This window comes from Oryctolagus cuniculus, chromosome 3 (assembly GCF_051225735.1).
Source record: "Oryctolagus cuniculus isolate XC-2025 breed Fujian yellow rabbit chromosome 3, ASM5122573v1, whole genome shotgun sequence".
In the NCBI taxonomy this organism is placed as follows: domain Eukaryota; kingdom Metazoa; phylum Chordata; class Mammalia; order Lagomorpha; family Leporidae; genus Oryctolagus; species Oryctolagus cuniculus.
Genome location: NC_142869.1, coordinates 57732801 through 57749091, shown reverse-complemented (window position 1 = coordinate 57749091; position 16291 = coordinate 57732801). Strand labels below are relative to the sequence as shown.

General features: G+C 39.1%; 1 protein-coding gene and 1 non-coding gene across 2 annotated transcripts in view; one reads left to right on the top strand and one right to left on the bottom strand.

Moving 5' to 3' along the window:
* Positions 1 to 16291, bottom strand: part of FRZB (frizzled related protein) — a 45405-nt gene that overhangs the window by 18609 nt on the left and 10505 nt on the right. The window lies entirely within an intron of this gene.
* Positions 15496 to 15601, top strand: LOC127491883 (U6 spliceosomal RNA). The gene has a single exon (XR_007920815.2). It is a non-coding gene; the product is annotated as a U6 spliceosomal RNA (small nuclear RNA).

The window sequence follows — 16291 nt, the reverse complement described above, 5'->3', positions numbered from 1 at the left end:
GCATCACTGACCGCAAGCTTTGTCTGACCAGGAAGAAAAATGACTGACAGCTTGATGTTTCACTGTTTTCAACTGAGACCCTGGACCAGGCCTTTACAATCCTTAAATACTGAAACTTGTTATGTAGATCTCATGCTTATTTTATAATTTATGTAGTAATTACATTCTTAGGAATGTTGCTAATTTTGATGATCCTATGCCAAGCCATTTATCTTTGTGTTCCGATTGCTTGTTTTCAGATATTTGTTTGTAATATATGTAGTGACAACTCAGTAAAGATGGGCAGAAGAGAGAGCTCCCATCTTCTAGTTTATACCCTCAATGCAACAATGAAGACTGTGTTGAGCAGCATCTGAGAGCTGGGAACCCAATCCAGGAATCCCATGTGGGTGGCCAAGACTCAACTTCTTGAGCCATCACTACTGCCTCCAGGTTCTACACTACTAGGGAATTAGAATTCACAGCTGGAGTCAGGTATTGAACTCCAATCTGGGATGCAAGCAATCCAATCCAGTACCCTAGCTGTTAGGGCAAACACTCATCCATCACCACTGTCCAGATAACTGACAAAAAGAAAAACAATAACTCTAAGGATATGTTATTACTTCTCTACATTTATACAAAAATTTAGACTCTATCAGAGCAGAGAAACAAAAGGAGCATGCCTAAAATTCAAAATGGAGTCAAGCATCCATTTTCTGACTCAAGATTACAAACATCCTCTAACATCCTTGAAAGATCACCTTGCAGCCCTTGCCCTGGCACATTTCTGCTTCAACTGCCAAGATAAACAGTCTCTGACTGAGAAGGAGCATCCAGTGATGTCATAAGAAATACAAGAGAGGGTGGAGCCAAGAAAGCTGAATAAAGCTGTTCTAAGAGAAAAGGAGGGCGGTCCAGTGTATCAAATGATCCTCAGAGCTCAAATGATTGGAAGAGAAAAGGATCCACAGATTCAATTGTCAAGGAGATGATGGGACCCTGAACAAAAGAGAGAATAAAACTTTGAAAGCAAAAGAATTCCACCCACTACACAAGAAAAAGGAGAGAGGAGAACTGATGTTGACAAGTTGATAAATGTGTTGGAGGAGTGTTGAGTGAGTTGCTTCTAATTGTTTTTACTTTCTCGCTGAAGGATGAAGTTAAGTCATTAGCTATGGGGAGTGAAGAGCTAAGACAGGCAAAGTGAGGAAGCATGAGGAGAGAAAGTATAAAGCCATTATTTTGAGAGGGAAGGCAAAATTTTTAGTAGACAAAATTGCTAGGTAGTGTTGATTATTTGAAATTTTTATCTTGAACTCACAGTATATCCAGTCACCCTGGTTGAGTGATTTGTTCCAGCAACTAGAGTTAGGAATCGGCCAGGTGAATATGGCAGACAAAGAGCGGATCAGGGAATTGAGGATACCTCAAGGGAATGGTTGTTAAAATACAGTATGAAATCTCAGGTACACAAGAAGATCAGGGACTGAAGAGAGTAAAAAGTAGTTGATGAGTAGGCAGTCTTGGGGGAGTAAAAACAATTTTCCAGAACAAATCAACTGGAATGAAAAAGAGGTGGTAGGCAAGATATGTGTGATACCTGAAATTAACATTATAAAGTTAGCACCATTGACAGAAGACAAGATCTAGAATTTCCAGTGTAGATGGGGCAGAATAGATAAGCAAGCTAATAAATAAAGAAGTCAGTGCACTAGAGAGTTCATCTACTTTATCATCAAAAAAGGAGACAGATTTCTTTATGGACTTCTTCAGATAGCTGTATGTTGAAAGATGGGCAATATGATATTTGGCCTACTAGATCAGTTCCATAGTCATCCTAGAAACAAGGAGATGGTAAAATATCCCAGATTCCACCCCAAGGATCACATTGCCTCTTCCCAAAATTGCAAAGCATCAAGTGGGTACTTCACACACACACACAATCTAGGATGTTATTATTCCTAGGGGATTAAAAGTAAAGAAAAACCCCAGGGCCCTAGTGTCCTGATCACACAGTGATGAAAGGGGGTAAAGAACAGCACAACTCCTACAGAAAAAGAAACCAAGAGCTATATTTAAAAAGCTAGAATTTAGGGACTGGCTGCCCTTTTTTTTTTTTTTTTTTTTTTGACAGGCAGAGTTAGACAGTGAGAGAGAGACAGAGAGAAAGGTCTTCCTTTGCCGTTGATTCACCCCACAATGGCCGCTGCAGCCGGCGCACCACGCTGATCCGAAGGCAGGAGCCAGGTGCTTCTCCCATCTCCCATGCAGGTGCAGGGCCCAAGGACTTGGGCCATCCTCCACTGCACTCCCGGGCCACAGCAGAGAGCTGGCCTGGAAAAGGAGCAACCGGGACAGAATCCGGTGCCCCAACCAGGACTAGAAGCTGGGGTGCCGGCGCCCCAGGCGGAGAATTAGCCTATTGAGCCGTGGCACTGGCCTAGGGACTGGCATTGTGCAATAGCAAGTTAAGAAGCCTCCTGCAAAGCCAGCATCCCATATCGGTGGCAGTTTGAGTCCTGGCTGCTCTACTTCCAACCCAGCACCCTCCTAATGTGCCTGGGAAAACAGCAGAAGATAGCCAAAGAGCTTGGGCCCCTGCACCCACATGGGAGACACAGATAAAGTTCCTAGCTCATGACTTTAGCCTGGCCCAACCCCAGCTGTTACAGCCATTTGGGGAGTGAACCAGCAGATGTAAGAACCTCCCTCCCCCTTTAACTCTGCCTTTCAAATAAAAACCAACCAATGGAATTCATACCGGTGTCATCCTCATGCAAAGATGCACTGTTATACAAAAAAATAAATGACATGATGCACATAGATAAATGGATAAATCTCAAAAACATGGTAGACAAAAGCAATCACTAAGAATATTACTGTATGATTCTACTTAGATGGAGCTAAAGAAAGACAATATTAATCTATCATAATAAAAATCAGAACTGTGTTCTCCTCTTTATTGAGCACAAAGGAGTTTCCAAGTGTGATGGAAAAGTTCTTTACCTTGATGTGGGCAATGGCTGCTTGGGAAGAAACATTTGTCAAAACTCAAGGTGACATGCATTTCAAATTTGTGCATTTTACTATAAATAAATAATAATGTACCAATAACATATAAATACATTTAAGATGCTCCTTGAATTTTTTTCCAGAAAGTGAAGTGTGTCATGACTCAGCAACCATTCATTATGTGTTCAAAATAATTTTTATTTCCTAAAGATATACATAGGGCAAAAAAACATTATATCATATGGAAAAAGTGATAAGGTCAACTGGTGAACTTGGGTAATATAATAAAGCTTGAGAAAGCAAAAGTAATATTCATTTGAGTTAGCTGTAAAAACAAACCTTAAATATTGTAATAAAAGACTCAATTCAGAGTAATTTGCACTTTGTAAAAGGGAATTGCTTAAGATTGAGAAGACTGGCACTAGACGAGTAAAAATAAGAAGCTCAATTTATTCCTTTAGGATGTATGTCATTGAAAATTTTTGAATTAACTACCTTTCATACAGTTTCTGCATCCAAAAGTCATTCCAGATATCCAAAACATAGGAGACAATGAAGCATTGCCTATTTTTCCCCATGACATCCTAAGTGTTATGTTTCATAATATACTCAAGAAGTCAATTAACGTAGCCTTTAGAAGATCATGGGGGGTGTGGGGGGTCAGTGTTGTGGTGGAAAGGATTAAGCTACCACCTGCAATGCTGACATATGGGTGCTGGTTCAAGTTCCAACTACTCCACTTCCCTGCTAATGTGCCTGGGAAAGCATCAGAAGACGGCCTAAGTCCTTGGGCCCCTATACCCATGTGGAAGACCTGAAGGAAGCTCCTGGCTCCTGGCTTCAGCCTGGCCTAGCCCTAGCCATTGCAGTCATTTGAGAAGTGAATCAACAGGTGGAATATTTTTCTGTCTCTCCCTCTCTCCTCTATAACTCTGCCTTTCAAAAAAATAAAATCTTGAAAAAACATGTATCTATTCAATGCCAAGAACATAGAAAAGAGGTGGAAAAAAAAGAAAAATTCCAGTCATCTGTTTACTCCTCCATTTCATGTCTTTGGCATATAGAGTGCATAGTACAAGTGAGTATTCATTACATTTTTTATGAATGGTAGGATGAGTAGACTAATAATAAAAGCAACTAATACATTTCAGTACTGGAGACCCAGAAAAATTATGTTGCTACATAAGAAATAAGAAAGTTACAAGGAGGAAATTTTTCATGAAGATTAATTATTAAATACATTATGTTTGAAGTACAAACAGAACACCTAGGTTGAAGTATTTATTGAAAAGGAAATGTGATACCACACGTGACAGAATGATCAGCACTAGAGTCACAGAAGCGAGAATGAAGTGCTTGTATCTGGATGAACTTCAGTAGAATGAAATCACCCTGAGGAGAGAGGAACAGAGGCCAAGCAAGAGCTTTGGGGAAAGTGCCCAGAAGAAGGGCAGGAGCAGAACTGGGGTAATAGAGCCAGGAGAAGAATGCTCAGAAAAAAGAACTGGTCAAAAGTACCAGTAGCTACAAGGGAATGGCAAATACCTATGGTTATAAGCTACTGTATAATTACAAAAATACTATTTACCTATCCTACCATTTTCCCAATGTGGAAATTACCCAAAGTTAATTTAGCCTCTATAGTCAATTAATATTTGCATTAAAGAAAAAATCTGAATTCCTTCCCCAAGCTGGAAGAAAGCCAAAAGGGAGGAACGATGTTTAAATAAGGAAAGAGAGGGAGAATGGATCTACACTACCCAAGCTAAACACAGGCCATCTGACACAGGTAGGTGACTGGGGCAGTTGCAGGCACCAGGAATCTCCAGGTACTCATAGCCCCACCCAGCTCCCAAAGTCTGTTACACCTGGAGAAGTTCAGAAAGTGGATAGTGGAAACTCTGGTAGAGTATCTGATTTGCAAAAGGGAACCCTGCTAAGGGTTTCCTAACATGAATTGTGTCAGAAGGGACCCTATAAGTCAACACAGACTGATTGCTCTGTTACAAATCAGACCCAGAGAAATAATGTGGCCGAGCTTATAAATTTAATTAGTAACCTACCAACAATATGGAGAAATCCATGTTTTTCAAATGCAAATTCTCAAAATTGACTCATCACAAAGTAGAATTGAACCATTTGACTATCGACCTTAATTTTCTTATCTAACAGACTAAGTGACTCAGGAGAACAGAACTAAATTTGTTTTTCTTCTTCTTCCATGCTATGAAAATAGACAGGACTTGAGTATTCTTTACGTTGGTGGATTTACAACTGTAAAATACACTCACAACAGGAAGCTGCTTACAAGTCATTATTTCCAAAAGAGAAAGAAAAGAAAATTGTTCCGCTTGAAAGCAATGGGTAAATTAATTGGAGTAAAAGAATTTCTTTTCCAAATTCCAGACAGAAACAGCTTGACACTGTGGGAAGACGTAGTTATGTGGCTTACAATGTTTTTTGTGACTTCTTCATTTCCTGTTTTATCATGATCAACCTCAGCTGTTAAATTCCTCCCAAGCATAAAATTTTTGAGTGTGAACAAATTAAGTTTTCTTTTTGGAACATGTGAATATGTTAGTGTTTCTTTCCCAAACACCATGATCCTTGGTTTTCCCTGTTTGTTTTCTTCTCTCCCATTATACCAGGGAATGGAAAACATTTTAAAAAGAGGAACAGTAAACACTGAACCCAGAACACTGAATTCATTTTAGGTAGTTTTACATGTTGAACTATTTTTGTATATTGTTTATAGTGCTGTTGACATATTCTCTCTTTCATACGCTGAAGCTCTGTATTCTTCTAACTATAACTTCTGGATAAATTGATAGCATACATAAACACTTGGCCAGAAATTGCGACTCACTAATTACACTATTATACAAAGGAGCTTTTTTGGTTTGTTTTGAGCAAACATAATTAAAGGAGTGATCCTTAAAATAGCAAAATTGCTGGATATCAATGATTTCCAAATAGACACTGAAAACTATAAGAGTGGACAACTAATTCTAAAACATTTTAATTCACTTGTGTTTTTACTAAGATAAATGTTTGTTGGGACCACCTCTGGGGGACATTGTCTCAAGCCAAAAACTTGTCACCCTAATAAGATTCAGTAAAATTTAACAGTAAAAACCATTCCAATAACTAAAGTTGATATTTAGAAATATCTAAAGTTGATATTTCAAAGTTATTTACAACTCAATAAATTTTCCACTTCTACATACAAGACACCTTACAAAGTAGGACACACTGACCAAAATCAGTACAAGTCACTAGGAGAAAATGAAATAAAAGAATATAATAACTCATTGTGTTATAGTGTTATAATTTTATAATATTATAATATTTTTATAGAAACTGACACAGTATTAGTCATGGTAACAAAAACTGGAAACAACCCAAATACTCAGGAACATTTAATAAATAGAGTGTGATACGATCAATGACAGAATACTACATAGCCACAAAAATGAAAAACTGCTGCTATACAGAACATAATGAAGAGAAAATGAACAGAACACACATGCACAGAAAGAAATGTATAGGCAGGATTCCATCCATATAAAGCAAAAAATAAGGTAAAGTTAATCTATGATATTAAAATTCCTGCTATTGGGACAAAGGGTGGGAGTAGTGATTTGGAAACTTCTGGACTGCTGGTAATATTATATATCTTGATCTATGAGGTGATTATAAGTGTACTTTGTAATGCACTGAGTTATATGCTTATAACTTATGTACTTTTATGAAGATATATCATACTTAAAGGTTTATTATATGGTAAAATGGGATAGTAGACTACATTCCATTTCTCCCAATGAATACAGCAATAAAACCTGGACAGAATGTGTGAAGCAGTTACTTTAGAACTCTGAAAGCTGGCGCTGTGGTATAGCAGGTTAAGCCTCCGCCTACATCACCTCATCCCAAATAGGTGCCGGTTTGTGTCCTGGTAGCTCCTATTCTGATCCAGCTCTCTGCTATAGCCTGGGAAAGCAGTGCAAGATGGCCCAAGCGCTTGGGACCCTGCACCTGCATGGGAGACCTGGAAGAAGCTTTGGCTCCTGGCTTCAGATCTGCCCAGCTCCAGCTATTTTGGCCAATTGGGGAATGAGGCAGCAAATGGAAGACCTTTCTATCTCTCCCTCTTTCTCTCTGTAAAAAAAAAAAAAAAAGAATTGTAAAAAGTAAACAATAGCAAGGAGATTGGGGAAGAACATTCGTGCCATCAAACTGACAGCTGAGTCATCAGTTTTCCCCCTCTGCTGCCCACCAGTCTGGTTTCCAGCCTGTAAGCTGGAAGGGGAATTATACAGTCAGGGAGTACTCCAGGAAAAATCCTCAGTTCTGGCTCAAGATGTGGGAAAGGGGTGTCTAGCATGCCAGTCTCCTGTATCCCACCCCTCAAGCCATCCCGGGACAGGGGTAACAGCAACAGCTGTAGCACGGGAGGCTGGCTGAAGCAGAAAGCTCTGATGGAGAACATTCCTCCCCAACAGGAGGACCTGTGGGGCTAATGATGAGCACCTTGGAAATAAATGGTAAGATAGAAAGTCTTCACAAAGATATACAAAATATATTAAAGAACCAAAAGGGAATTTTAATTTTTAAAAATACAGTAAAAAAAAAAGCCTGAAAGTTCCCAATAATAGAATAGGGACAACCAAGAAGAGAGCCAGTGAACTTAAAGACAGGTCAATAGATGCTCTCCATCTAAACAGAGAAAAAAGTTGGAGGGTGAGGGGAAATGAACAGAGGCTATGGACATTACCAAGGATCGACATTCAGATCCTCACAGAAGAAAGTATAACTAGTACTCAAACAGTATTTTTCACTTTATGTTTCTGTGTGGGAGCAAACTGTTGAAATCTTTACTTAATGTATGCTAAACTGATCTTCTGTATATAAAGAGAATCGAAAATGAATCTTGATGTGAATGGAAAGGGAGAGGGAGTGGGAAAGGGGAGGGTTGCGGGTGGGAGGGACGTTATGGGGGGGAAGCCATTGTAATCCATAAGCTGTACTTTGGAAATTTATATTCATTAAATAAAAGTTAAAAAAAAAGTATTTGAAGAAATAATTCCTGAGCACATCCCAAATTTGGCAAAATGAATAAACATAGATTCAAGAAGCTCAGTTAAGACTAAACAGGAAAATTCAAAGAGATCAATGTCCAAGCATTGATCAATAATCATAATCAAATTGCTAAAAACTAAAGACAAAGAAAAAAAACCTTCAAAGAAACCAGAGAAAACAGATGCATTAAAGGGGAAGAATGATTTAAATGACTGCTGGTCTTCCATAAGACGTACTGAGGCCAGAAGTAAGCACGATATTTTTTCAGCACTAAATGGACTACCAACCCAAAACTCTGTACCCAGTGAAGACATTCTTTGGTGAGGAAGGTGAAACAAAGATATGTTTAGGTGAAGGAAAACATAAAATCTACTGCCAACAGGCTGGTTTAAAGGAATGCTAAAGGAAATTCTTCAGACAGGAGAGAAATGATACCAGAAGAAAGCCTGGAATCTTGGGGAAGAAGAAAAAACAGGGGCTGTGTTGTCGTGTGGCAATGCTTCAAGTCCCTGCTGCTCTGCTTCTGATCCAGCTCCCTGCTAACGCACCTGGGACTTCAGCTGATGAGGGCCCAAATTCTTCAGGCCCTGCCACTCACATAGGAGACCTGAATGGAGTCCTGAGCTCCTGGCTTTCACATGGCCCTTGGGGAGTCTATCAGCAGATGGAAAGTAATTCTTTTTGTCTCTGTCTCGCCTACAAACCTGCCACATCCCCCTACTCCACCACCCTCGCTCAGTTTTTCTGCCTTTCAAACAAATAATAAATCTTCAAAAAGGCAGAACAATAGAAATTATCAACATCTGCATAAGCACACTAGGCTACTGTTCTTCTATTGCTTAAGTTTCTTAAAACACATCAAATACTTAAAATAAAAAAATCTATGGACTAGCATTGTGGCATAGCAGGTTAAGCTGCTGCCTGTGATGCTGGAGGCCCACAAATCCTGGCTGCTCCACTTCTGATCCAGCTCCCTGATAATGTGCCTGGGAAAGCAGTGGAGCCCCTGAACCCACATGAGAGACCCGGAGAAGTTCCTGGCTTCTGCCCAGCCCCAACTGTTGTAGCCAGTTAGGGAGTAAACCAGAGGATAAAAGATCTCTCTGTCCTTTCATCCCTATCTCTATAACTCAGCCTTTCAAACAAACAAAAAAAAAATCTTTAAATACATACATACACACATATGAACATATATATATAAACATTGTCTAATGGGGATGAGAGCAACTCAACACAAAAGAAACAAGGAAACAGGGATCAAACAAAAAATTAAAATGTAAGACCTGAATAAAAACATAAAAATAACCATGTTACACATAAATGTCAAAACACAGCAATCAAAAGACAAAGACAGGTACAGTGGATTTTTTTAAAAAATCAACAACACCAAAAAAAAAAATGACTCAACTGTATAGTGTCTACAAGAAATATATTTAAAACATGAGATGGCTGGCGCCGTGGCTCACTAGGCTAATCCTCCGCCTAGCGGCGCCGGCACACCGGGTTCTAGTCCCGGTTGGGGCACCGGATTCTGTCCCGGTTGCCCCTCTTCCAGGCCAGCTCTCTGCTGTGGCCAGGGAGTGCAGTGGAGGATGGCCCAAGTGCTTGGGCCCTGCACCCCATGGGAGACCAGGAGAAGCACCTGGCTCCTGCCTTCGGATCAGCGTGGTGCGCCAGTTGCAGCACGCCAGCCGTGGCGGCCATTGGAGGGTGAACCAACGGCAAAGGAAGACCTTTCTCTCTGTCTCTCTCTCTCACTGTCCACTCTGCCTGTCAAAAAATAAATAAAATAAAATAAAATAAAACATGAGATAGATATGTTAAAATTAGAATAATAGAAAAAGATCCACTTGCATCGCAAAACAATCAATGTGATACACCACATTAACAGACTGCAGAAGAAAAACCATATGATTATCTCAATAGACACAGAGAAAGCATTTGATAAAATACAACACCTGTTCATGATGAAAGCTCTAAGCAAATTGGGTATGGAAGGAACATTCCTCAATACAATCAAAGCAATTTATGAAAAACCCACAGCTAACATCCTATTGAATGGGGAAAAGTTGGAAGCATTTCCACTGAGATCTGGTACCAGACAGGGATGCCCACTCTCACCACTGCTATTCAATATAGTTCTGGAAGTTTTAGCCAGAGCTATCAGGCAAAAAAAAAAAAAAAAAAAAAAAAAAGAAATTAAAGGGATACAAATTGGGAAGGAAGAAATCAAACTATCCCTCTTTGCAGATGATATGAATCTTTATTTAGGGGACCCAAAGAACTCTACTAAGAGACTATTGGAACTCATAGAAGAGTTTGGCAAAGTAGCAGGATATAAAATCAATGCACAAAAATCAACAGCCTTTGTATACACAGGCAATGCCACGGCTGAGGAAGAACTTCTAAGATCAATCCCATTCACAATAGCTACAAAAACAAGCAAATACCTTGAAATAAACTTAACCAAGGATGTGAAAGATCTCTATGATGAAAATTACAAAATCTTAAAGAAAGAAAGAGAGAGGATACCAAAAAATGGAAAAATCTTCCATGCTCATGGATTGGAAGAATCAATATCATCAAAATGTCTATTCTCCCAAAAGCAATTTATAGATTCAATGCAATACCAATCAAGATACCGAAGACCTTCTTCTCAGATCTGGAAAAAATGATGCTGAAATTCATATGGAGACACAGGAGACCTTGAATAGCTACAGCAATCTTGTACCACAAAAACAAAGCTGGAGGCATCACAATACAGGATTTCAGGACATACTACAGGGCAGTTGTAATCAAAACAGCATGGTACTGGTACAGAAACAGATGGATAGACCAATGGAACAGAACTGAAACACCAGAAATCAATTCAAACATCTCCATCCAACTTATATTTGATCAAGGATCCAAAACCAATCCCTGGAGTAAGGACAGTCTATTCAATAAATGGTGCTGGGAAAATTGGATTTCCACGTGCAGAAGCATGAAGCAAGACCCCTACCTTTCACCTTACACAAACATTCACTCAACATGGATTAAAGACTTAAATCTATGACCTGACACCATCAAATTATTAGAGAGCATTGGAGAAACCCTGCAAGATATAGGTACCGGCAAAGACTTCTTGGAAAAGATCCCAGAAGCACAGGCAGTCAAAGCCAAAATTAACATTTGGGATTGCATCAAATTGAGAAGTTTCTGTACTTCAAAAGATACAGTCAGGAAAGTGAAGAGGCAACCGACAGATGGGAAAAAATATTTGCAAACTATGCAACAGATAAAGGATTAATAACCAGAATCTACAAAGAGATCAAGAAACTCCACAACATCAAAACAAACAACCCACTTAAGAGATGGGCCAAGGACCTCAATAGACATTTTTCAAAAGAGGAAATCCAAATGGCCAACAGACACATGAAAAAATGTTCAAGATCACTAGCAATCAGGGAAATGCAAATCAAAACCACAATGAGGTTTCACCTCACCCTGCTTAGAATCGCTCACATTCAGAAATCTACCAACAATAAATGCTGGAGAGGATGTGAGGAAAAAGGGACACTAACCCACTGTTGGTGGGAATGCAAACTGGTTAAGCCACTACGGAAGTCAGTCTGGAGATTCCTCAGAAACCTGAAGATAACCCTCCCATACAACCCAGCCATACCACTCCTTGGAATTTACCCAAAGGAAACTACATCGGCAAACAAAAAAGCTGTCTGCACATTAATGTTTATTGCAGCTCAATTCACAATAGCTAAGACCTGGAATCAACCCAAATGCCCAGCAACTGGATAAAGAAATTATGGGACAGGTACTCTATCGAATACTATACAGCAGTCAAAAACAATGAAACCCGGTCATTTGCAACAAGATGGAGGAATTTGGAAAACATCATGCTGAGTGAAATAAGCCAGTCCCCAAGGGACAAATATCATATGTTCTCCCTGATCAGTGACAACTAACTGAGCACCAAAGAGGAAACCTGTTGAAGTGAAATGGACACTATGAGAAACGGTGACTTGATCAGCATAGCCCTGACTGTTAATGAACAATGTAATACTTTATCCATTTTAGTATATTTTTTGTTCTAGTACTATTGGTTGAACTCTGTAATTAACACACAATTATTCTTAGGTGTTTAAATTTTAACTGAAAAGTGATCCCTGTTAAATATAACAGTGGGAATAAGAGAGGGAGGAGATGCACAATTTGGGACATGCTCAATCGGACTTGCCCCAAATGGTGGAGTTAGAAACATGCCAGGGGATTCCAATACAATCCCATCAAGGTGGCATGTACCAATGCCATCTCACTAGTCCAAGTGATCAATTTCAGTTCACAATTGATCACACTGATAGTTCTAAGAGTCAAAGGGATCACACAAGTCTAGTGTCTGCTAATACTGATAGAATCAAAAAGGGAGAGAACGATCCATCATGGGAAGCGGGATACACAGCAGACTCATAGAATGGCAGATGTCCTAAATAGCACTCTGGCCTCAGAATCAGCCCTTAAGGCATTCGGATCTGGCTGAAGAGCCCATGAGAGTATTTTAGGCATGGAAAGTTAAGACACTCTGGGAAAAAAAAAAAAAAAAAAGACCTAAATGAAAGATCTCTGTGAGTCAGATCCCAGTGGAAAGAATGGGGCCATCAAAGAAGGAGGTACCTTTCTCTGAAGGGAGGAGAGAACTTCCACTTTGACTATGACCCTGTCGGAATAAGATCAAAGTCGGCGAACTCAAAAGGTTTCCATAGCCTTGGCAACTCATGACCAGAGCCTAGGGAGATTAATGATGCCATAAACAAGAGTGTCAAATTGTTAAGTCAACAACAGGAGTCACCGTGTACTTACTCCTCATGTAGGATCTATTCTTAATATGTTGTCCAATGTGAAGTAATGCTATAACTAGTACTGAAACAGTATTTTACACTCTGTGTTTCTGTGTGGGTGCAATCTTTACTTAAAGTAAAGTAAAGTGTGATGAAATCTTTACTTGATATATACTGAATTGATCTTCTGTAGATAAAGATAATTGAAAATGAATCTTGATGGGAATGGAATGGGAGAGGGAGCGGGAGATGGCAGGGGTGCAAGTGGGAGGGAAGTTATGGGGGGAAAGCCATTGTAATCCATTAACTGCACTTTGGAAATTTATATTTACTAAATAAAAGTTTAAAAAAAAGATCCACTTGAAAACACTAATAAAAAGAAAGTTTGAGCAGCTCTACAGAGTGACTCCAAAAAGTTCATCAAAAAATGGAATTAGAAGTATGAGTTCATTTTGGTGCAAAAAAACCTTGAAATCCATGCATGGTGTGTTCTATAATATGAGTTTCCTGTATCTTGGGAAAAGAATATTTTTGCATCAAAAATGCTTTGTACCAAAATAAACTCATACTTTTAGTTCCATTTTCCATGAACTTTTTGAAGTACCTTTACATTGATGTCAGACAAAATGGACTTTAGAGTAAATTACCAGATATAGAGAGACATAACGTAATGAAAACATCAATTCACTATTAACACATAATATAGTGAACACAAAATATTTGGTGTATATCAAATAACATGAAGCAAAACTGACAAAACTAAAAAGAGAATTAGAAAACTCCACAATAATATTTGTGGGCTGAAACACAACTCTTTGAATGCTAAATAGATCTTCTAGACAGAAAACCAGCAAGAATATAAAAGACTAAATAACAGCATCAATCAACTGAATCAAATTGACATTTAAAGGACATTCCAACAAAAAGCAAAATAGAAAATAGAAATACACATTTCTTCCAGGTGGAGTATGCAACAAGATAGATCATGTCCTTAACAAATAAACCTTGACAAATTTAAAAGAATCAAAATTTAAAAATTTAGTAAACTGACAAATTTAAAAGAATTAAAATCATACGAAGTATGTTCTCTAGCCATAAAAGAATTAGAAAAAATAAGAACATAGCGACAACTGGAAAATCCCCAAACAACAGCAAATTAAACCACATAACCCTAAATTATGCACAAGTCAGAGGAAGACTCAAGGGAAATTATAAAATATTTTGAACTGAAGAAAAATGAAAATGAGACTATTAAATTTATGAGATGTAACTAAAGTCATTCTTAGGATGAATATTTATAACTTTATCTTAGAAGAGAAAAAAGTCTCAAAACATAAGTGCTACCCTAAGGACCTAAAAAATAAAAAGGCCAACTAAATCCAAGGCAAGCAGACAGAAAGAAATAGAAGTCAATAAAACTGAAAACAAAAAATAAAGAAAACAAATGAAATCAAAAAGGGTTCTTTGTATCCATAATGAATAAAGAATTGTCAAAACTCAATAGTAAAAAAAAAATACAACTTTAGAGCCGGCGCCGTGGCTCAATAGGCTAATCCTCCACCTTGCGGCGCCGGCACACCGGGTTCTAGACCCGGTGGGGGCGCCGGATTCTGTCCCGGTCGCCCCTCTTCCAGGCCAGCTCTCTGCTATGGCCAGGGAGTGCAGTGGAGGATGGCCCAGGTGCTTGGGCCCTGCACCCCATGGGAGACCAGGAAAAGCACCTGGCTCCTGGCTCCTGCCAGGATCAGCGCGGTGCGCCGGCTGCAGCGGCGGCCATTGGAGGGTGAACCAACGGCAAAAGGAAGACCTTTCTCTCTCTGTCTCTCTCTCACTGTCCACTCTGCCTGTCAAAAAAAAAAAAAAAAAAAAAAAAAAAAAAAAATACAACTTTAAATGGATAAAAGAATTGCATAGACACAACAAAAAGGATATATGTGAATGATAGGCAAACCGATAGATATCCAGGGGCCAGCACTGCTGTGCAGTGGGTTAAAGCCCTGGCCTAAAGCGCCAGCATCCCATATGGTTGCCGGTTCAAGACCCCGCTGCTCCACTTCCAATCCAGCTCTCTGCAATGGCCTGGGAAAGCAGTAGAAGATGGCCCAAGTCCTTGGGCCCCTGCACCCATATGGGAGACCCGGAAGAAGCTTCTGGCTCCCGGCTTCAGATCGACGCAACTCTGGCCGTTGCAGCCATCTGGGGAGTGAACCAACGGATGGAAGACCTCTCTCTCTCTCTCTCTCTGCCTCTCCTCTCTCTGTATAACTCTGACTTTCAAACAAATAAAGTAAATCTTTAAAAAAAAAAAAAAGAGATATCCAACATCATTATCCATAATGGAAATGCAAATTAAACCTTGATGAGCTGTCTTTACACACCTATTAAAATGACTAACAAAAATGAAACTGACAATAGCAAGTGCCAAAGAGGATATAGAGCAACGGGAACTCTTACAAATTGCTAGGGCAAAATTGGAGGGCCATTTTGGAAACAGTTTGGCAGTTCTCCACAAAGTAAAATATACACTTACCATATAACCCAGCAATTCTTTCCTAGATATTTACCCTACAGAAATGAAAATATATGTACAGTGCTCACCTTAGCAGCACATATGCTCAAATTAGAACCAAAAGGAGAAAATTAGCAAGGCCCTGTGCAAGGGTGACACGCAAATTTGTGAAGCATTCCATGTTTTTGAGGACCAGAACAATTAGTTAGCAGTAATAGGTTCTAGTGGGCTAACTGTAATTCACAATAATGTATTACATACTGCCTTAGAGACTAGCAAGAGAAAAGCTTGTAGACTCCAAACATAATGATAAGGAAACAGAAATGTTTGCCCTGCTAATTTCCTGGTTTGATCAGTTTGTGCTATATTTACAAGTTTCAAAATACTGCACTGTACTCCACACAAATGTACAAGTAATACATGCTAATCAAAAACTTTTAAACGAAGTTAAGTTCAGACAAAAACTTGTGCATGAATATTTACAGCGGCTCTCTTCATGACCACTCCGAACTGCAAGCACTCCAGATATCCTTCAAGGAATAAATGGATATACAAATGATAACACATCAAAGTAATAAAATACTCAGCAATAAAAAGGAATGAAATATTGATACCTGCAACAACTTGGATGAAACTCAAAGGCATAATGCTGCATGAAAAGTCAATCTCAAAAGGTTACATACTGTAGCATTCCATTTACATGACAGTTTCAAAAAGACAAAACAACAGTAATGAAGAACAGATTGGTAATTGCCAGTGGTGAAATGTGGGGAAATCTTACATAGAAATGGGTATAGATTGATCGAGTTCTTCAGGGTTTTGGAATTGTTCTGTCTCCTGATTGTGACAGTGGTTACATATCCATACACACTTTTAA